We start from the raw sequence: 22,805 nt of genomic DNA, 5'->3' as shown, positions 1-22,805 counted from the left end.
AGATCTGTCCTATTTCCACTATACTACTGAATTTCTGTTTATTTGAGCCTATCTGAACGATAGGTTTATACTGAAATTGTGTCAAAAACTACTCCCTCTTTTGCCTGTTAAAAAACTCGAAATTATCCTTGCAAAAAAATTGGTCATTAACAGGAAAAAATCAAATTGTGTAATCTTCAATATTATTTCATGCATTTCAGGTACCTGTCTAAACATCCACATAAATTCTCCCAACAGGCCTAAAGAAGGCTCCTGCTACTCTGCAGAGACTGTGAGGTGTCCGCATCACAGATGCACAGTAGCAGAACAAATAACATGAGAAATAAAGACGATGCTATTTCACAGAAACCTTTGCCCTCTGTTTCCAAGCAGCCAGATTTCACTTATCACTTTATCTTTACAAACACATTTACAATTCTGATGAACAGCTTCTTGGATCAGTTCTCTATTGGGTATTCATTCCAATAAAATGTCATTTAAGCATTGTGAAATATTACTTTGATTACAGTTTTTATAGATTGCATCTAAGAATTTGCCAGAACTTTACTCACTTCAGAAAATATAAAATATCACTACCATGTTATGTGGAAATACTACAGCACAAAAATACCCAAGGCATGTGTTGTTGGCAGTCACCCAAACATCAGAGGGTTAACAGCAAGGTTATGAACCTAGGTAGCTCTCAAAAATTTACTTGCATATTTAGCTAGCGAACAGTTCAGAGGTGGGGCATCAATTTAATAATCACATTTCAGGCAGAACACTTAAAACGTGAAAATTGCGAACAAAGATTAAGCCAAATAGCATACAGTCATTGACTTTCATATAATTAAGTGGCTTGCATTCCCTTTCATTTTAAAAGTTGCACTTCAAAGAGCTCTAGATACTATGGTGTATACACACACACACACAAACACATATATCATAGTATACACACACATATATAATCATAGTATACGCACACACACAAACACAGTGTACCAAAAAAATGTATACACATTTTAAGAAAGGAAAAAACTATTAAAATTGTGATATTCAATATATACCGATAACAAAAGATGAATACAAGTCATGTCAGGCTCAGCTATAAATATATAAACATGAGGAATGCTAATAAAACAAAGTGATGCTCAACATTGAAAAAACTCTCATTGCCTCACTAAATCAGAAAAACAAATATTTGCCTTTGGTAGCAATTATATTTTGCGTAGAGCATGAACACGTTCAACTATAACAAGTCATTATCTATTTCTTCACTGTTCTGTTCGTGGAGCCTTTGAAATACTACGGCATGGAGGTATGAAAACGCAGGCCATGCTTTTCAAAGCGGTAAAAACCCATCTTTAAAAAAACTTTCCAATTCTTTAGAGACCAATCCTTTGTTTACTATCATAAAAATACGATGATATTACATTGTTATAAAAGTTTATAAATGCTTATTATGATCTCTACATGTATCACGTAATAGCCTACATGTAACTGTAAGAAGACAGACAGTGAGAACAATAAATATGTATGTAATATGTATGGCAAAGGTGGTAGGTGATTGGGGTTAAAAATGGAGCAGGACAAGAGGGGCCAGGAGTTTGGAGGAGTTTGCAAATTAAATAGGTAAGTCAGGGAGAGTGACAGATTCAGAGGCCAAAGATCTCTTTAATATGTTAAAAGTAGTTAATTACAGGTGGTCAAGTTCAGTGGTATGCCAAATATAGAACTTCTATGAATCAATAAAAAAATGGGATGGGTGACGGCATTAACAGACATATAATAGAAGGAGAAACACTTTTAACCAATAAAAACATGAAGAGATGCTTACTGTATTAATAACCAAGGAATTTAATACCACAGTGTGATACTGTTTTATATCTAGTCTGTTGGGGAAAAAAAAAATTAACACTACCAAGTAATGTAGTGGATATGGATTCATAGAATCTCTTCTAGAATGGTGGTGGGAATGTAAAATGAGCTAAAATTAAACATTTATACTCATTTTCAATCTAACATTATTGGCTCCAAAGTATATAACCTCAAGCAATACACAAATGTTCACAGTAGGACTCTTCACAAGGACAAAAATGTGGAAATGACCCAAATGTCCATCAATATGAAAAGAGATGAATAAATTAGTATATTCATACAATGGAATTACATACGGTTGTCAAAACTAAAGAAACGTATGTATAGTATGAACAAATCTATGCAACATAATAGCAAATAAAAGAATAAGTCTCTGGTAAATTCAGCAAGACATTTTATAAAATTAAAAATAATTAAATACAAATATACATGTGAACTATTTATAGACTCAGTGTAAGCACGCGCACAAATTAAAAAAGAGATGATAACATGAAATTCAGAATGATGGCTACCTCAAACCAGGGACATATTGGGACAGGCTAAAAAACAAGAGTTACATAGGTAAACGAAGGTCAATGTCAAGTTTTTGAGTCAGGTAATGAATTCAAAAGTGCTTACTGCCTTATTTAAAATGACAAAATGAGAATTCCATTTCTGATAATGGTAGAATATATTTTATAGGACCAATTGTCCCACAAATAGCAATATAAAACACTACATAAAAACAATTCTGAAGAAATAAGAGGGCCACAGGAGCAGGTAAAAACCGGGAGGAATTCGTTCTTGAGTAAAGGGAACCATATGAGTGCGATTCAGGTTTATACATCTGTTCACCTGTGGACACCTCTCAGTCCTTGTAATGCAGAGTTGCTAGGACTCGTGAAGAAAATCCCAATCTTTTAGGTTCAAAGGATAGAAGGGGGTACAATTCCTACATTATATACGAAGATGTTTACTACTAATTCATGGTAGACTGTGGTAAGTTAAGAATATATAATGTAATCCATTAAAACTATAAAAAAAAGACATAAATAAAAAAGCCAATTAGGATGATGAAATGGAATACTAATAAAAACCTCAATTAATCTGGAAGAAGGCAGTTATTGTGAACAATGGAGAGATGGGATAAGCAGAAATCAAATGGCAAGATGGTAGATTTAAACTCAATGGTCTAATCACATTAAATATAAATGAAATAAACACTATTAAAAGTCAGACTGGTTTAAAAAAAAGACAGATCTAACTATATGCTATTAATTAAAAATATAAAGTGAAAAAATGAAAAATGAGATGTCATGCACACAGTAAGCCTAGAAAAGCAGGAGTGGATATATTAATATAAGAAAAATAGCTCCCAATCAAGGAATATTACTGGAAAGCTATTTTATAAGGATAAGAGTCAATTCATCAGGAGGTCGTAACAATTCCAACTTTTTTTTGCAACTAATAACAGAGCTTCCAAATACATGAGGCAAAAAAACAACACAATTGAGGGAGAATTACCCAAATTAAATCCATTTGTATTTAATCTAATTGTTGATATGGTTAGATTTAAGTTTACTGTCGTGCCATTTTTTTTCTGTTTGTTCCATCTGTCATTTGTTCATCCTTTTCAACATTCTTTTGGAATGGTAGACAAAATCGGGAAAAGAACCCAGTAATAATATAGAAGATTTGAACAATACCATCAACCATGTTGACCTAATTTAATTTATAAAACAAAGCACTCAAACACAGAATATACATTCTTTTCAAGTCCACGTTATATTCACCACGATAGGCCATGTATGCAAAGCCACAAAAATAAGTCTGAATAAGTTCCAAATGGGCTTTAAAGTAGGACACAGAAGACTAACAACAGCCACCTGAGCGGTAAAGTACTAATACTAAAAATAGAATTTCCATATATATTAAAACTCTGACTTGCCCATGGCTTGAGTTATTTCAGAGGCAGCCTAATTTAGTGAACATCTGTGTTGATAAAGCTATGTCAATTGTCATGGCTGGGTCAAAGTATTTTTAAAAATAGAAAGGCTACATAAAAAGGCTTCAGAAAACCCCATGCTTTTAAAAAGATTTTCCTATATCCTCAAAATCATTTCTGAGAGGAAGATTCACCTGGGTGTCCTCACATACTTAATAGAATGAATGTTATTCCAATATAATGGAATATTACTCCACAATAAAAAAGACTGAACTATTGATACATGCTACATTATGTTGAGCAAAAGAAGCCAGACATAAACCACTATCTACTGTATGATTCCTTTTATATAAAATTCAAGAAGAGGCACTCTATGGTGATAGAAGGTAGAACAATAGTTACTTGTAGGAAGTGGCAAATAATTAAAGGAGATACTGGACGGACTTCCTGTTCAATATGTTGATTGAGGTTTGGTTACACAAATTTATGCATTTTTCAAAACTCATCAAACTATACATTTAAGATGTGTATATTTCACTGTACGTAGATTTCATCTCAAATTTTTAAAATTGGGAATAAAGATGATTTTTAGAAATTAAAAATTATATTTTAAAATGAACTAAATGAATTAATGTAAGTAGGAAATGCATGGACTTACAGTGATCATATGTCATGAATCAAGGATAATGAATAATCCAATTACAGACCTGAGGTCCAAAATAAAAGACTCAGACTATCCAGGTCCCTTTGTTCTAATTCTTTGCTTATCCAGAAAACTGATTATAATTTATTCTTTTGGGTGGACAAAACCATTTAGAAAATCAAAACTTTAACATCTAATGATTCTTACATGATAGCAAATTCATTTCTGAACTCTATGTAGCTAATATATACTTATCTGAATAACTTGCTGAAGGCAGCTACCAGGAAATACAGCTACAACAAAGGAATAAGGTTTGGGTTCAAGGTCATAGCTCAAACTGGAGAAACCCCTTACTTGTTGGGTGATATAAAGAGAAGACCATCTGTGTTTGCAGGAGTCCTCAATCCAGTAGTTTTCTATCCCAATGGCTTAATAAAAATAAGCTTAGAAAAGTCTTCAGAAAAGTATTCTACTGGGAATAATATTCATATATTAGAGTAAGTGTCAAAAAAAGACCCAACAGAAGCATGTTTTGTGTATATTTCAAGCTTGGTTAGGACCCATTTAGAGCAGATTTGAATGGGATAAAATATCAGGGAAAGTTCCAGCAATGGGTGTGGTGGCTAAAGGGTTGGCAGAAAATGAAAATTTTTTGCAAGGTTGCTGACTAACTGATGTTTTAAGTCAGGCTGGCTGCCGAGTCTCTCTGTGAAGAAAGAAAGGCTGTACGAAAATTACAAAGTTTGTTTTAAACTTTGGTTAGAATGACACTTATCCTAGCTTTCTCAGCTTTCCTTAGGTAAAATATTCAGGTTTGAAAGAGAACCTCTAATTTTGTGCCCAGAGACGGGTACAGTTCACTGAGATGAATTAAGACACTTAAAAGAAGAAATCCCTTCATTGCAAGAGAGAAAGTTTACATGCATTCCACTAGGCTGGTGGAGTGCCATGTTATTATATCGTCATTACGAAAACAGCATATTTTCCTATAAATTACCCACAGATTTCTCACCAGTTTTTTCCCCAAGATGCTTACTAGGGATGTTAATCAACGACACAATGATTTCCAATGTATGCAGCAATACAATCTTAGGAAAGATAAAATGTCTTAAAAATGAAAAGACCAAAAGGGTGTAGGAAGGACTAGCAGTGCTTATCAAGCTGTGGTTTCTGGACCACCACCAGCAGCAGCAGCAGCAACACCTGGGGTTAGTCAGACTGTAAAGCCTTGGGTCCCACCTAACACCTATTGAATTAGAAACTCCAGGGACAGGGCCCAGTAGCCTAGGTTTTTATAAGCTGTCCCTGTGATTCTCATGCACAATCACTGCACTAAGAGGCCCTCTTTCCTCCTGGGACAAGCCCCACCCAGATGAGGTTAGAACTGGTTACCGAGGTAAACAAGTACAGAGCTCCTCTTTCCAGGCCCCCAATTTTTACTTTTGATCCAAAAATAACAGCTCTGAAGAAGCAATTATGTTTAGTCAAAAAAAAAAAAAAATCTCTCCCTTTAAACTTCAACTACTATGTCTTTATATCTGCAACATGCTAAGATTCTTAAGCAATCCTCCTTGCTTTCTGGTTCTCTGCTATGTATCTGTCATTACATACTTTCTCCTCCCTACAGATCTTAGTCCAAATCCTTTTCACCTCCAATCTGCTCTAACATCCCTAGAAAATTAATTCAGAATCATGTGAAAAGGGAAAAACGGTCAGAAGTGGGGGTCAAGAGACAGGGGAAGTGTTGAAAACAGGAAAGGTTGAGGATGCTGACAGCAAGGGTAATTCACATTTACAAAATGTGTCCAACTGTAAAATAGGTATAATGTTGATGACATAACTAGAAATTCATACACTGACTATATTTGAAACTATTAAAGAATTATTTTAACTTTTAAGTTATAATGGTTCTTTTTTAAGAGCTATTCTTTTTTAGAGAAAATTAGCCAACTAGTCATGGATGAAATAATACAATATCTGGAATTTGCTTTAAAATAATAAATACGGAAACAGGATAAAGATATAGATGAAACAAGATTAGCCATGATTTGATAATCATTGAAGGTAGGTGATAAGTACATTGGGTAACATTATATTATTCTACCTACATTTTCACATATTTGAAATTTTCCATAATAAAAATATTTAAATTTTTCATTCATATCTTTAGACAATAAGATTTTCAAACACCTCTGACCATAATATATCGTCTTAAATGTTTTGTTTTTCTATCATAACCTCAAGCATACCAAGGGCTCATCAAATATTTACAAACCAAATAAGAAAACACTTAAGTTAACCACCTGCATAAACAAACACACACTCAGAAAAGAGAACAGCGTCTCCCAGACACAGAAATGCAAGGCAGAGCATAAAAGAGGGAGTATTAATGACTGTGCATTAGTAAAAGTTACTTATCTTGCTCACTAAAATGAAGAGCCACAAAATGATGGGGCAAAGCTGGTAAGTATTCAAATAAATGAAGCAGCAAAGGAAAACACAGATAAAAGAAAATGAGCTGACCTTTTATTCTATGCTATGAATATTTAGAAATGAAGGGAATCGATAAACAAGTTCATACGATGAGCCAAGATTCACTTCTTGAATAAAAGGATGTTGTTTCTGTGAAAAACTGATGTGTATTACAATATCAGTAAATCTGAAGGTCTTGTGATAAATGAAAAGAATTCCCATTTTTCCCTATCTACTATTATTGGTATTGGGACTGCGCGAAGAAGTTAGGAATTTGCCCCAGGTAACTCAGGAAGTCCAAAACCCATGTTGTTCCCAAGTCTCTCACTGATTCACAGTAGACATTTATCAAACAGCCAGTATACCCTGAGTGGGATCATCAACCTTGACCTTTCTTAAGAGCTTCTAATCCAAATTATACACTTCCAGAATACCCACCCTGCCGGCCTCTTCTGCTGCACAACATACCCTCCTCTGAACATACCCCTGCTCTCTTATCTCTGTCTGCTGTCACATGATATGCTGCTTCTCTGCCTGGACCACCCTCTACGCCCTGGTAAACACACTTTCGAGACTGCAGCTCAGGCATCCTTTCTTCTAAGGCCTTGCTGACCCCTCTCTGTGTATCCATGGCATGACTCCAGGACAGCCTTCATTTTACAGTACTTACATCCTTGACTAAGCTGTGAGCTCCTTGAAAACAGACTGTGTCTCTGATCTCTGCATCCCCAGTATCTTTTGTGGTGGACACGAAAGGCCTGCAGCATGGTGCTATGCTCCAGTGGTTCCTCAAACACGCATTTTCATGTCATAAGTATCTAACTCCTATCATCCCTGTTTTGCCTAATAGCGTGACCTTCCTCTTAACTGATTAAGCCAGAAACCTATCTCCTCTCCTTACCATTTAAGAGAAATGTGGATACATTTGATCATTGCTATCACCCTTCCTCTCTACAATCTTACAAAATGAATATTCATGCTCTTCAAAGTGTAGGTGAACCAAATTCACTGTGCTACTTTGGAATGACATTATTCCTAAGCGTTTTTAAACTTAGTTCCCAATAAGATGAAGTATCATAAAACCTGCGTGAGCAGGTTTTAACTTGTAATTTTCCAACCCATACTGTAGACTAACCACCTGTAGACTTATCTGTCTCCTAGTTTCCTACCCAGGTCTACCAACCTAGTTTTAGCTGGCTAAGAGTTAAGCATTTCTGGAATGTGGGACCCAGGCATGCATCCTACGGAGAGAAGGGGTATGTAATAGCTACTCAAAGCTTTGAAAGTGGGGGAAAGGGCAAGTTGTCTATATAGAAGCACACTCTAAAGAAGTGTTTTATAAACTGTGTCATAACCCCTAAGATTAGAAGGTAGTGAAATAAATTTAGTAGACTGCAATCAACATTTATTTAACAAAACAGAAAACATCAGAGTGTCTCACAAGAAAAGCTGAAGTACTCTTCTGTGAATCTTTTGATTCAGTTATTATATACACATCTGCATGCAATAAATATTGAAGGCCTACCACGTGCCAGGTATTGGAGATAGAACAGTGAAAAAGACAAGCAATAAAAGAAAACTTTTTCTGCCGTTAGGAGGCTGACATACCAGTGGTTTCAGAGTGTGTTTATGTGGGCCTGGATATATACATATTGTATCATAATATGTATAAGAAAGTATATCTTACACTGGGTCAACAACATTTGAGCAAAACTGCTCTAAAGTGGTGCTATTTAAAATGTGGTCTGTGAACTGGTGTTGGTCCACCAATTGTTCCTGGTCTACTATGAGATAAGAACAGAAATTCAGAATAAGTATTTAGAGAATGTTATAGCAAGCTGACCTGCCTGTGATGTCCATTATGTGATAATTTTTCTGGCCCACCCCATTTTTTTTTTTTAATTAAATTTTACAGAAAGAATCCATCTGTGATGAATTGGAGAGTAAGAAAAAACTGGTCCTTCACCAGAGATGGTTGGAGAAGCACTGCTCTGGAGGACACACTGGGCACGTGTCTTGGGAGGAAGTGTGTACACAGTATTTTGATTGGAAACTCAACTATGGACGATGGATGGAGAGAAGGGACAACACAGGAAGTGAAAGAAACCCATCAACTGGGGGATATGGTTCAGGTTTGTTCTCTCTCCACACGTGTCAAAGGATAAAAATAATTAAATGGCCAATGGAAAACTGTTAGCACTGACACAGATGATATATGACTCAATTCAGAAGAAGTGAAACATAAACCATTTTTAGTTGTATAAAATTAACATGAATGGCAGTCACATAATTGAACTACTTATATGTCTAATTACAATGCATCACAACAGCAAAATAGTATAATTTCTGATCCACTTTGTTTTAATTACAGCAATAAAGGCTCCTTCATACAACATGGCCCCAATTGTACTGTATTTAAAAATGGAAGAATCATGTGTACAACTGTATACCACACCATCTATGTATTGCACTGCGCACTCACCCAGAATCAGTCCTCCTTCCGTCGTGGAAAAAAAAAAAAAAAGGAAGAATCTTGCCAGCATACCAAATTGATTAGGAAGAGTGGTAAAGACTGTGGGCTAGGGAACAGTTTTGTGGAAGAATAAGACTATAATAATTTAAAAAACTAAACTGTTTATCTAGTGGGTAATTTTCGTTGGTTTCTCTTTCAACTGGGTGTTAGTTACACTCTTGGCTGTATAGTAAGTGTAATGTCAACATTTTTTTTCTTTTATAGCATACATGCTTCTGGCCATAATCTGCAGTGCAGATGTTTTCAGCTGTTGGAGAAAAAAAATCAAAACCAGAGCCCTGAAATTATACAGTTGAAAGTACAAAATACATTCTTAACATAGTTATTCTCTATTACAATATTAAAAGACATATGGAAATTCTGTAGAATTAATGAGTACTGAACCAAGTAATAATGGGTAATATAATGCTTTTCAAGTTACTTATATTTCAGTTCTGAATGGCTGGCACTGATTTGCTGCAGGAGGAGATGTGCGTAAGGGAGGGGTAATGAGAACAAAGAAAGCAAGGCCAAAAATTATTTCCCAACTCAGGTGCTGGAAAACGATAGCCCATAAGCCAAATCTGGCCCACTGCCTGTTTTTGTAAATAGAATTTCATTAGAACACCGTCACACTCACTCCTTTATGTATCATCTGTGCCTGCTTTCATGCTACAACAGCAGATCTGAGTAGTTGTAACCCACAAAACCCAAAGTATTTACCATCTGGCCCTCTGCCTGCCAACCTCAGCCCGAACAGCCCCCTGAAGTACACAGACCACTCCCCTACTGATTGAACAATATTTACTGAGTATCTATTATATATCAGGCACTATTCTAAGTGATATGGATATAGCAGCAAAGAAAAAAGAAAAAAATGGAAAAGTAAAAGTTGCTGCTCTAATGTCAAGAAAATATAAACAAATAAATATATTTAAATATATAGATGAGATGGTGATATATAATACGGGCAAAACAAAGCAAGGAAGGAGGATAAAGATAACATTAACTTACTAGGTACCAGGCACTGTTTTAAGAGCTTTTCATGTATTAATTCATTGACTCCTCACAATAACCCTACTGACACAATATTTATCCCTATTTTACAGGTGATAAAACTGAGGCACAGAAAGGGCCCTGAAGCCAAGCAGCTGAAAAATGGGTTTGAAGCCAGAGAGTCCGACTCCAAAGCCCATGCTCTTAATTATACACTGTGCTGGCTCTTTGTGCAGAAAGGGAATGGCAGGGAGTTATGATTTTAATATGATAATCAAGGAAGGCTCCACTGATAAAGTGACATTGAGCAAACTCCCAAAAGAGATGAGGGAGAAAGTCACACGAATATACAGGAACTCTCTTCTGAGTAGAAACAGGAAAATAAGACTGGGTCTTACATTAATTTTTACTCTGAAAGACTCATTAGAGCTGATGGTCTGGCTAGGTCTTATTTTCGGAGTAACATGGTATATTTGGCTAGGTAAAAGCTGTGTCTCTGACAGGTAGGCTCACTTGACTAGATCCATGGAATGTGATCTCTATCAGACTGAGCTTTTTTAAGAACGGAGGTCCCACTTTTAATCATTTCTATGCCAAGGTTATCTCCAGACATGGTGCTCAATAAAGCATGGTGCTCAAAATTGATGAATAAATGAATAACTTTATATCCATCAACAAAATTATTCATTCATCACCACCAAACATGCTATAGAGTACTGCATGAAAGAATGGTACATTAATGAACTTGTTTGGCTCTTTTAGGTGTTAGATCATCAACCTAGATTTTATTTTCACTTTAATAAAAGTTCTAGCATCTCACAGCTTCCAGGAGAGGGAATGAGAGAGGCAGAGAAGAAAAGCAGAGAGAGTAAATATGTTGAGTTGTTTTGACATGAATTTGAAAGCTTGCTTTTACTACAGCTATGTGTTGAATGACTGGGGCAGGGGTACCAAATGACCAATATAACCAGATTTTCCATGTTTTACTCTACCTGGCAGGACTAGTGCTTCAAAATGACATGGATAAATATATATATTCGTTCATTCAAAGAGTATTTATCATTCACCCAACATATGCCAGAAATCGTTCCAGGCACTAAGGAGAGGCGTTCTCATTTGGGTGATGATCCCCCAATTTCTACATTTGCTTTCCAATACAGTCCATCTCATAGACCTGATGAATTGATCCACTTGCCAGAGTCATACCTTTTTCCTAGCCAGGTATAGCATCTGTCTTATTTTCAAGTGGCAACTCCAAAGTTGGATATTCTAAGTGATTGGGGTACATATTCTACTTAACATAGTACTTGCTTGAACTTAAAACCAAGGCAAGGGAACAATTACTTGGTTTTCACATCTTTGCTGTTATTCCATGTGGATTTGAATTATCTTAATCATAGGATTCATCAAATCCTGCCTTTTGTTAAAAAGTGATATAGTATTAAAAATGTGTATTTCCTTGGGGCGACCAGATAGCTCAGCTGATTAGAGCACGAGCTCTCAACAACAAAGTTGCCAATTCCTGCATGGGATGGTTGGTTGCGCCCCGTTCAACTAAAGAACGAAAATGGTGACTGGACTTGGAGCTGAGCTGTGCCCTCCACAACTAGACTGAAGGACCACAACGTGGAGCTGATGGGCCCTGGAGAAACGCACTGTTCCCCAGTATTCCCCAATAAAATTAAAAAAACAAAAAACTGTTGAGTCAAAAACCTATTAGGTTCGTGCAAAAGTAATTGTGGTTTTAAAAAATATGTATATTTCCTTATGAAACCCCTTGCTTTGTTTTGACTTACCATGTTTCCCTGAAAATAAGACCTAGCCAGACAATCAGCTCTAATGAGTCTTCTAGAGCAAAAATTAATGTAAGTCCTGGTCTTATATAAGACCAGGTATAATATAATATAATTACAATATAATATAAATAATATAATATAATATAATATAATATAATATACCAGGTCTTATATTAATTTTTGTTCCAAAGACACATTATAGCTGATGGTCCGAGTAGGTCTTATTTTTGGGAAACACAATAATATAAGACCGGGTATTATATTATATTATATCATATTATACCATGTCTTATATTAATTTTTGCTCCAAAAGACACATTAGAGCTGATTTTCCGGCTAGGTCTTATTTTCAGGGAAACGTGGTAGCCGTACCAAGTACTGCTAAAGAAAGTCAGGTCGGCTCCACTTCAAACGCCTGCCATCTAATCTTGACTGGGCACTGAATGTTACTCAGCAATCCTTTTATTCATCACTAGTTCCCTCCCTATCACCTTCCTCATAATGGCTATCTCTAAAAATTCCTACAAAACTCTCCCCTAATCTTTTCCTATTCCTGCCCACCTTAATCTCAGTACATTACTTCATAGCCTATCACACAGAGAATCCTGGGAAATTCTCCTCTATCTAAAATGTCTATGTATACTTACTTGCCTATTCCTGGCTTGTAGCCTTCTGTCATGGGAAAACTCTCCACCTTTATTCTTGATCCCTTCCCAACCTTTTAAACAATTATTCCCTCATTCTTTTATATTTTCAATCTCTTCCGTTCCTCAGTTTCCTTCTGCTCAACCAATAAAATGTTGAAAATCTTCTGGACCTAAAAATCCCAGCAAAAACACTAACAATAAAAACTCCCAAATCCTTCTCTTCACCCCTCATAAGTTACAGATCTGACTCTGACTCTTTACAATTATACCCTTGAAACAAGTGGTCCCCACATACTGTTTCACCTTTTCCCTGCTGTCCGTGCATACCCCAAAAATGCCATCAAAGATCATCACCGTCATCACTTGAAGAGGTCACATGGCTGCAAAGAGGCAGAGAAGGAATTCAAACAAAAACAATCTACAGTAACACCCTAAATATTCCTCAATGGGGTTTGCAATATGTTCTTGCGGAATAGAATTCAGAAAATTTTGGAAAGAAAACCGAAAAAAAAGAACAACAACAAAAAAACACCTAGATTAAAAAAAATTCCTCTAGGCAACAAAAGCAAAAACAAATAAGTGGGACCACATCAAACTAACAAGCTTCTGCACAGCTCAGGAAACAAGCCATTAACAAAGCAGAAAGGCAACCTACAGAATGGAAGAAAATATTTACAAATCATATATATGATAAAGGGTTAATATACAAAATATATAAAGACCTCATGCAACTCAATAGCAAAAAAACAAACAACTCAGCTAAAAAATTGGCAGAGGATCTGAACAGACATTTTTCCAAGGAAGATACACAGATAGTCAATAGATACATGAAAAGATGCTCAACATCACTAATCATCAGGAAAATGCAAATCAAAACCAAATGAGATATCCCCTTACACCTGTTAGAATAGCTATTATAAAAAAGACAAAAAATAACAAGTGTTGGTGAGGATGTGGAGAAAAGTGCATTGTACACTATGGGTAGGAATGTAAATTGGTGCAGCCACTATAAAAAACAGTATGCAGGTTCCTCAAAAAATTAAAAATAGAACTAGCATATGATACAGCAATTCCACTTCTGTATATTTATCCAAAAAATAAAAATAAAAACAGTAATTCAAAACAATACATGTATCCCCATGTTCACTGCAGCATTATTTACAATAGCTAATATATGGAAACAACCTAAGCGCCCATTGACAGATGAATGAATAAAGAAAATGTGATATATAAACATATATATATATATATATAAAATGGAATATTATTTAGTCATAAAAAAAGAATGAAATCTTGCCATCTATAACATCAATGGACCCTGAGGGCATTATGCTAAGTGAAATAAGACAGAGAAAGATAAATACAGCATGGTTTCACTTATATGTGGAATCTGAAAAAACAAAACAAAACCCCCAAAACCAAGCTCATAGATACAGGAAACAGACTAGTGGTTGCTAGAGGTGGGCTGAGAGGTGAGGGGGATGGGGAGGGATGGTGGTGGGTGAAAGTGGTAAAAAGGTACAAACTTCCAGTTATAAAATAAATTAGTCCTAAGGATATAAGGTACATCATGCTGACTATAGGTAATATTGTATTGCCCATTTGAAAGTTATTAAGAGAGTAAATCTTAAAAATTCTCAGAAGAAAAAAAATTTGTATAACTGTATGGCAATGGATGTTAAACTTATTGTGATCAATTCACAATATATACAAATGTTGATCCTTATGTTGTACACTTGAAACTAATAAAATGTTGCATGTCAATTATACCTCAATTTAAAAAAAAAAAAAGCCTGAAAAACAAGCGGTTCTAAAAGAGAGATGGAGAGACAGCCGTCGATCATAGAGTAAGAAAAATTCCATAGAATGTTAGTGTAATGCAACTAAATCAAGGGGATGAAAAAAACCTGGTGGTCTAATAATACTATATTTCACGAAAAAGAATCTCACTCATGAAAAAGTTACAGGAAGCCCTTGTGTCCCTCCTCAATTTCTAAGCTACAGATCAGAGCATGGGATTGCAATCTTTTCTTTTTAAGAAATTAATTAATTAATTTTAAAATTATGGTTGACGTATAATATTGTAATAGTTTCAGGTGCACAATATAGCGATTTGACTTTTTTTTAATTGGGGAACAGTGTTTCTCTCCAGGGCCCATCAGCTCCAAGTCATTGTCCTTCAATCTAGTTGTGGAGGGCACAGCTCAGCTCCAAGTCCAGTTGCCGTTTTCAATTAGTTGCAGGGAGCGCAGCCAACCATCCCATGCGGGAATTGAACTGGCAACCTTGTTGTTGAGGGCTCGTTCTCTAACCAACTGAGCTATCTGGCCACCCATAGTGATTTGATATTTATATATCTTACAAAATGATTGTCATGATAAGTCTAGTAACTGTCTGTCACCATACAAAGTTTTTATGATATTATTGACTATATTTCTATGTTATACATTATATCCCGGATTCATTTTATAATTACAATATTTTCAGTGTAAAGCAGCAGCTCTTTGAGTTTGCAGAGTTCAGAAAATGGTTTGAGAAAATGTGTGAGAAGTGCCTTGCATGTGTTAAGTCCATTTTAAGGACTCAATAAATAATGAATAAGCAATTACAATTTCTGCCCCTGCCAGATATCAGCTGAGAACGTCCTGTGTATGCCTTTTATGCTCACCTGTTCTATATGAAGCCCAGAGATTAGCACCTTCATTGGTTACATAAATATTTTCTCATGATAGACCAAAAAAAGATCCTACACTACAAATTATGCTTAAAAACAATGGAGATACGAATATAAAAAGGAAGTGGGGGGGGGAGGAGAGATGAGGGAGAAAAACAAGGAAGAAAAAGGAGAAAAAAAACCATTTATTAAGCACTCCCCCAACTGCCACAGCTGGGGAATCAGTTCCCTAGGACTCTGACAGTAAAAAGCAAAGGAAGCCCTAGAAAAGGTATGCAGAACCATTAACGTACCCCAGAACTCTCATTTGTATGTGAGCGTCACTGGTCAGGAATTTACTGAGTTTTTCTTAACTTGCTGAAGGCTCCAGTGTGTAAGCAAAAAGTTAATGGGGACTAGATGTCTTGCTTTGGTGACAAGAGGGAAACAGCTGCCAGAGACAAATCTTTGCTAAAACCATCTTACCAGGGGATAGGAAGAAACCTTGAGTAGTCACCTGGAATGTTTCAGACCTGTGGAGTAACGTCCAAGTAACAGAGCTGTGTCAAAATGGGCAAAAAAGATGGGTAGTTATTTACCCAAAGGATGGAATCAGGAGTTAGTTTCATTGCCCTGTGCCCCAAGAAGAGAGGAGGTCAGAGGGAGGTAGAACTACTCTAGAACAGTCCATAAGCCAAAATGGAAAACTAGCTCAGAGGATGAATATCAAGGGCCAAAGGACTATTGCTGAACCTGATACCTCAGGTCTCTAGGTGAAATTTTTAAAACATACTCATATTTAAGCTCTGATGAAAGATATCCCCTGAAGAGTGTATTGCAGTCAATTTGGAAATTGGAATTCCTGTGGGATCCCCTTGGAGAGGTCAAATGACAGAACTATAGGGTTACCAGGTGGATGCTGGGAACTTTAGGCTCCTCCCTTGAGCTTCTTGGAAGTTTCTATTGTCCTCTGGGATTTGCTCCGTAGGAAGCCAGGCATGGCAATCAGGAAGTGTCTATTGCAGCTTATGGAGGGGTTTTGGTCCTTGGCACTGGAATGATCCAGATCTAGGAGACCCTTTCAAGCTACCTGGTTGCCTCTGGAGAGATGGGGTCCCAGGCCTTCCTTTTAGTACAATCAATAGCTCAAGGTCCCATACACAAAAAGAAGCCAGTCAGAGACAGAAGTTCTGGGGTAGAAAAGGCTACCTGAGATGGTTATTGTTCATTAGTTTTGTTGAAATTGTCATCTATCACTTTACGGTTGGCTAGCATGTGGTAGAAAAGCCTGTTTTAACCAAGCAATCCATCTCTTATGAGGGTGGCAGAAAAGTAATTCTCATTTATTAAATCACTTTTTAACACCAAGAGGTCAGGTAGAAGAAGGATGTGCATTCTCCTTCCAAGCCCATGTGAGAATTCCTCAAGAGGCTCCTTTCTTAAAGAGACATGGCGGGCCGGCCCGGTGGCTCAGATGGTTAGAGCTCCATGCTCCTGACTCCGAAGGCTGCTGGTTCGATTCCCAATTGGGCCAGTGGGCTCTCAACCACAAGGTTGCCAGTTCAATCCGTCGAGTTCTGCAAGGGATGGTGGGCAGCGCCCCCTGCAACTAAGATTGAACACAGCACCTTGAGCTGAGCTGCCGCTGAGCTCCCCGATGGCTCAGTTGGTTGGAGCACGTCCTCTCAACCACAAGGTTGCTGATTCGACTCCCTCAAGGGATGGTGGGCTGTGCCCCCTGCAATTAGCAATAGCGACTGGACCTGGAACTGAGCTGTGCCCTCCACAACTAAGACTGAAAGGACAACAACTTGACTTGGAAAAAAAAGTCCTGGAAGTACACACTGTTCCCCAATAAAGTCTTGTTCCCCTTCCCCAATAAAAAAAAAAAAATCTAAAAAAACAACCCAAAAAGACATAAAATTTAAAAAAAAAAAAAGAAGAGACATGGCAAAAGCACAGTGGGATCCCTAAGCTAACCAAGGACCTTCAACTATGAGAAACTCCTTGTTCAAAAGGTATTCATTCTGGGGGAAGGGCAGGAGAGAGGGAAAGTTGGCTCTTTTAATGATGGGACAGAGAACTGATCTTTTGTCTCAGGGAAATATGTATATATACATATATTTCTAATTTAGTATAAATTTTATAATAGTCTACTTCATCTTCATAGGAAAGATTGGTAGGGCCTTTCACACAGAGTCAGAAAGGACCCTTGACCTTGGTCTCCATCCACACTGCCCCAGGCACAGAGGCACAGAGGACGAGGATGCCACACAGTACTAACCAGCCCTAAATTCTGCTTCCAGCAGGGATGCCATTTTTTTTTAAATTAGTTTCAGGTATACAAAACAGTGTAATAGTTAGACATGTATACCCCTCACAAAGTGATACCCCCCTCCCCCAATCTACAAGGATGGTAATTTTATTAATGAATTGCTGGTGTTTTAGAATACACTTGAGGGGAGATAAAACCTGATTCTTACAGTACAGAGGGGAGAAAAGATCCCATTCATCCAAGTCTCTTAGGCTAGAAGAAATAAAATATGGGTTGTACCTCGACATCCAGAAGCCTAAGACGGTGCATACCAGTCACAATAACACATGACACACTTGGGAACAGGGAGTGTGGTAAGCTTTAAAAATCAGATGGGACGTACAAGTATGAAAGGAACCAGGGGTCTGCAGAGGAAGAGGTTTGGGAGATACCTTGATCTTCCAAAAACTGGGAGAGGCTCAGACTCCTTCAGCTCAGGAACCTACACCTCTGAAGAAGTCGTAGACAGTATCACAGTGACCTTGCCAGGAAATTCAGTGGCAAGCTCTTGGAATAAACAGTCAGTCCAAAGCACTGGAGAGCTGTTGAGTGTCAAAAATCACTCAGCTAAACAAAGCTTATGTGGAAAATAAAGGATATGTAAGAATGGTGTGACTGAAACAAATGTCAAGTAAAAACACAATGTGGATCAACATGTTGTATTTTAAGTCCTCAGAACTTGGAATGTGTTACGCATTTTACAGGTCATAGGCTTGGAAAGGTCACTGGATGGAAAGGGAATGGCTGAAGTCCCCTTATTAAAGGTGCTGCTCTCTAATTTGTTTTCATTTATTTAACACTTTTTGGCCTAGTGACTCATGAAATGAATGAGGCAGGGAGGGCTGTTGTCTTCAGAACCAACACCACCAATACTGTGTTCTGTTGGGTCAAGAAAAGAGGTGAAAAATCAGCTAATTTACAGATTTCTTTTGGTGATTTACAGAAAACTCCAAAATAAATATTGCTAGATTTCTGAAGTTAATTTGAGGTTCAACTACAGGTGGTGTGATGGGATGAACTGTGTCTTTGCCAAAATTCATATGTTGAAGTCCCAATCCCCGGTACCCCACAATGTGACTTTATTTGGAGACAGGGTTTTTACAGAGATAATAAAGTTAAAATGAGATCACTAGGGTGAGCCCTATTCCAATTTGGACACAGAATTTTTGGACACAGGGAAATATGGACACAGAATTATGCATAGAAGGAAGACATGAAAACAAAAAAGAAGACAGCCATGAGCAAGCCAAGGAGAGAAGCCTGGAAAACTGATCCATCCCTCCGAGCCCTCAGAAGGCTCCAACCCAGACAACACTTTGATTTTGGACTTCCAGTCTCCAGAACTGAGAATATATTTCTGTTGTTTAAGCAATCCAGTTTGTGGCACTTCATTATGGCAGCTCTAACAAACTAATACAGGTGGCAAAATGCTGAGTTTTGGCAGCAGCAGACTGACCAACTGCCCAGAGATGACCCATGATTACAAAGATACAGAGCATCTTCTGAGGCAGAGTTTAGAATACAACTGGCCTGAAAAACCCAGCCACTGAACGAACATGTTTTTATAGCCAACGGTCTGCTGCCCATATTATATTCTTTTCAGTGACAATATTCAACAACTGCCTTTTATAACCCAGTAATGAATATGATACACTGATTCTATTAGATATAGGATACTCAGCAATTTCAATATCAAAGCAAACATTTCCACAGCAATTACTTGCTTGATTACTTGATTCAAATTCTATTCTAATGGACCTCCAGTGTCCATTAGTGTTTGACACTACAAAAGTATTGCAGATGTGTAGTTGTATCTCATACTTTCTTATACTCCCCCAACCCCAAATAAAATGTTGGCACATCCATACATCTGAAAAAAGACCAAAAAAAAACAAACCCTGCATATTCAACACTGAGTTTAAAAACAAGAAATAAAACTGCTCCCCACATCAAAGGCAAAATTATCATAATGATATTTATTCAGTGTTTGTTCAGGGAGAGATTTATGCTAGGATCCTGGAAGAGAACACAAAGATATATACCATGTACATCAAAGCAATCTAGGATTGATGAATGAGTAGCTTTGTACCTACAATGAAACTGCTTAATAAAATGTTCAACTTAAATTTTTATAAGATGACTCATGCCTACCAAGAATTAGGTCTCCTCCCATTTCTTCTCCTGCCAGGTCTCAAATACTTCAAGGCATTTTCACAAGAGCAAACATGTCATACGAAAGAAAGTCATATTACTCCAACAAGTTGGAGGCCCTCCTCCACATAGTAAAACCACCGTAGACTGCAGGCTTCAGTTGTTCAGTTCCAAACTTAGATGCTAGCAGATAGAAACATTCCAGATTGTAAATCACTCTTGATTTTCAAATATAAGACAAGACTACTGCAAGCAACACAGATATATTTTCAAGCGCCAGGCTGTCTTGAAAAGACACATACATGTTATCCTAGTTATTCAAAGAACAATCGTTATAGCTTCATGGTAAAAGCCTTTTCACATTTACGATTATTATATCATTGGGCTATCAAGGATTTCCAGAAATTGCCCAGTATTGGCTTCTAAATAGGACAAACAGACCTATTTTAATTTGGAGGCAAACCAAGTGACATCTGGAGTCAGGGTCACCATTCTGGCTGTGCAGGTTGTATCCTGCACAGGGTGCCCTGCCCTGGCAAGTGGAGCCTGAGATTCAGCTGTTCCAGCCCATGAACTGCATCTGCCTGGGGGGCCGCCATTTTCTAATTGCACAAAAGCTCTATAGAGATTAGTACTACAGTCCCCTCCTGCTCTGTGAATGCCCTTGGCATATGGGTCTAGAATCACCTCAGTGAAGGGCATGGATTTAAACATGTTTTGTTCAGGAAGTGAAAGCATCAGTGGGACTGGAGTGTGAAGAACAAAGAGGGAGTGGCTGAAAAAGCCTGGAGATGTTGGCAGGGGCCGTATCATCCAGGGCCCCTGAGGGCCATTTTGAGAATTTAAACATTATCCTACATACAGAGGGATGTCACTGAAGGGTCTTGAGCACAGTGGTGACCTGATGTGATTCGTGTTTCTTAAAAAAATTTCTCTGGTTTCAATGTAGACGATGAATCAGATGGAAGCCAGAGAAGATGAGGGCAGGTCCATGTGAGAGCTGGTGGACAGACGAAATGGTGGCAGCCAAGTAGACAGGATATATTAGAAGATGGCACCGACTGGGCTTTGTGAATGATTAGATGTAGGGAAGAAAGTGTGAGAGAGAAGGTATGGTGTCCAGGATAATGCCCGGAAAACTGGGCAGATAATGATGCTACTTATAAAGAACAATGGAGGAGGAGCAAGTTTAAGGGGTTAAGGTCATGAGTTCTTTTCGAGTTGAGACTTCCATAAAGCAGTGGGTTAATATGCCTTCTAGTAAATACTGGTATTAAAATACGACATACCATTCTTACATTTTTCTCTGTAGAATCTGAGAAATACAGTTTTGACTTGAGTTTTAGAAGCACTGTGGCTATATGCTGAACATAAGCTTGGCAGTTCTCAAATTGTTCTCCATAACTACATTACCCACTCCCATCATATCTGTGGTTGGACCAGTTGCCACGAGAGTAAGAAAATCTCAGCAGGAGGAAAACTTAGCCTATGTGACACAAGTTCTAGGTCACATAACATCCTGATGACATTCCCTTCTTCATCTTGTCCCCACAATTTGTTCCAATCCTCATCTATAGATTTTTGATAAATTAAGACACCACATTCATGAAGAGCAGTGAGTCTCACGAGAGTGGTCCCCAGACCAAGCAGCATCAGAACTAGGGAACTTGTTAGAAATGAAAACTCTCAGTCCCCACCTACTGAATCAGAAACTCTGAGGGTGGGACTTAGCAATCTGTGCTTTGACAAGTCCTTCAGGTGAGTCAAATGCACACTCAAGTTTAAGAACCGCAGACAACCGCCTTTCCTTCACGTCTGCTTCCTCATTTCCATATTCCTTTCTACTTGTTAAAATTTCCCTGGCACTTCAAATTTGCAGTTGCTATCTAAGTAAAGCTCTTCCCCAGATGATGCCATCCTCCTTCTTGATCTCACACTATCTCCCTCAAGGTGCCCAGACACCCAGTTTCGGCTCCAGTAATCTAAATCCTACCCCTTGCTGGGGGCATGGCCCTCGGGCTCTGGGCTCCTTCATGGCATACCGGCTGTCCCATGAAGGAATTCTACCTTGTGTTGTAAGCTCTGTTAGCATGTTCCCAACAAGGATCCTGCCTTTTATCTGAATTCATCACTGTGTCTAATAGAGAGAGAAAACCTAATAAAGGTTTAACTGCTTGTTCTAGATCAGGGCTTCTCAGGGTGAAGTCTACTGGCAAGTGCACGTTGAGAGTGCAGATTCTAGTCCTCATTCCTAATCTATTAAACTAGAAAAGTCTGGGGACAGGTATCTGCATTTTCAATGTCAACGCACATTGAAATTTGATCACTCCTGAGGTAGACGCAAATCATCTTGAAAACGACAGACTTAGATTGTTTCTGGAGCATAGGACACTGAACTAAGAAGAAACAAAATGAGAAGAACTTACCTTCTTCCTAACCTGGGGGTCTATGTCTTACATGTATTCTGCAGCTGCCAAGTTTTAAAACAATGACATCACACTTTGTGCTCTACGGATGTTGTGGGGTCATTTCCTATCAGTGTGTTTTCCCCAGCCGACATTTATGGAATTGGTTTTCGAACCCTAATGAATTTTATCTTTTGATTTTCAGTCCAGGAATTTGGGCCTTAAGACTATTTAGAAAATAATCCTTTTTCACCTATTTCTCCTAAACGTATTCATTTGCAAATTGTCAGTATTTCCATTAGCTTCAACAAAATCTAAACATGGGATTTTTCAGGTGTAAAAAGAAAACACCAAAATAGCTGCCAAATGGCAAATGTCATTATTTATAATAGTGACACGTTGTTCCACAGCCAAAAATATGTCCTGGCTTTACAT

General features: G+C 37.6%; 1 protein-coding gene across 30 annotated transcripts in view; it reads right to left on the bottom strand.

Moving 5' to 3' along the window:
* The window catches only part of PPFIBP1 (PPFIA binding protein 1), a 172,868-nt gene that overhangs the window by 54,470 nt on the left and 95,593 nt on the right, over positions 1 to 22,805 (bottom strand). The window lies entirely within an intron of this gene.

The sequence above is a fragment of the Rhinolophus hipposideros genome (assembly GCF_964194185.1).
Source record: "Rhinolophus hipposideros genome assembly, chromosome: 9".
Taxonomy (NCBI): domain Eukaryota; kingdom Metazoa; phylum Chordata; class Mammalia; order Chiroptera; family Rhinolophidae; genus Rhinolophus; species Rhinolophus hipposideros.
The sequence above is the reverse complement of the archived record's forward strand: the minus strand, read 5'-3'. Positions and strand labels throughout refer to the sequence as shown.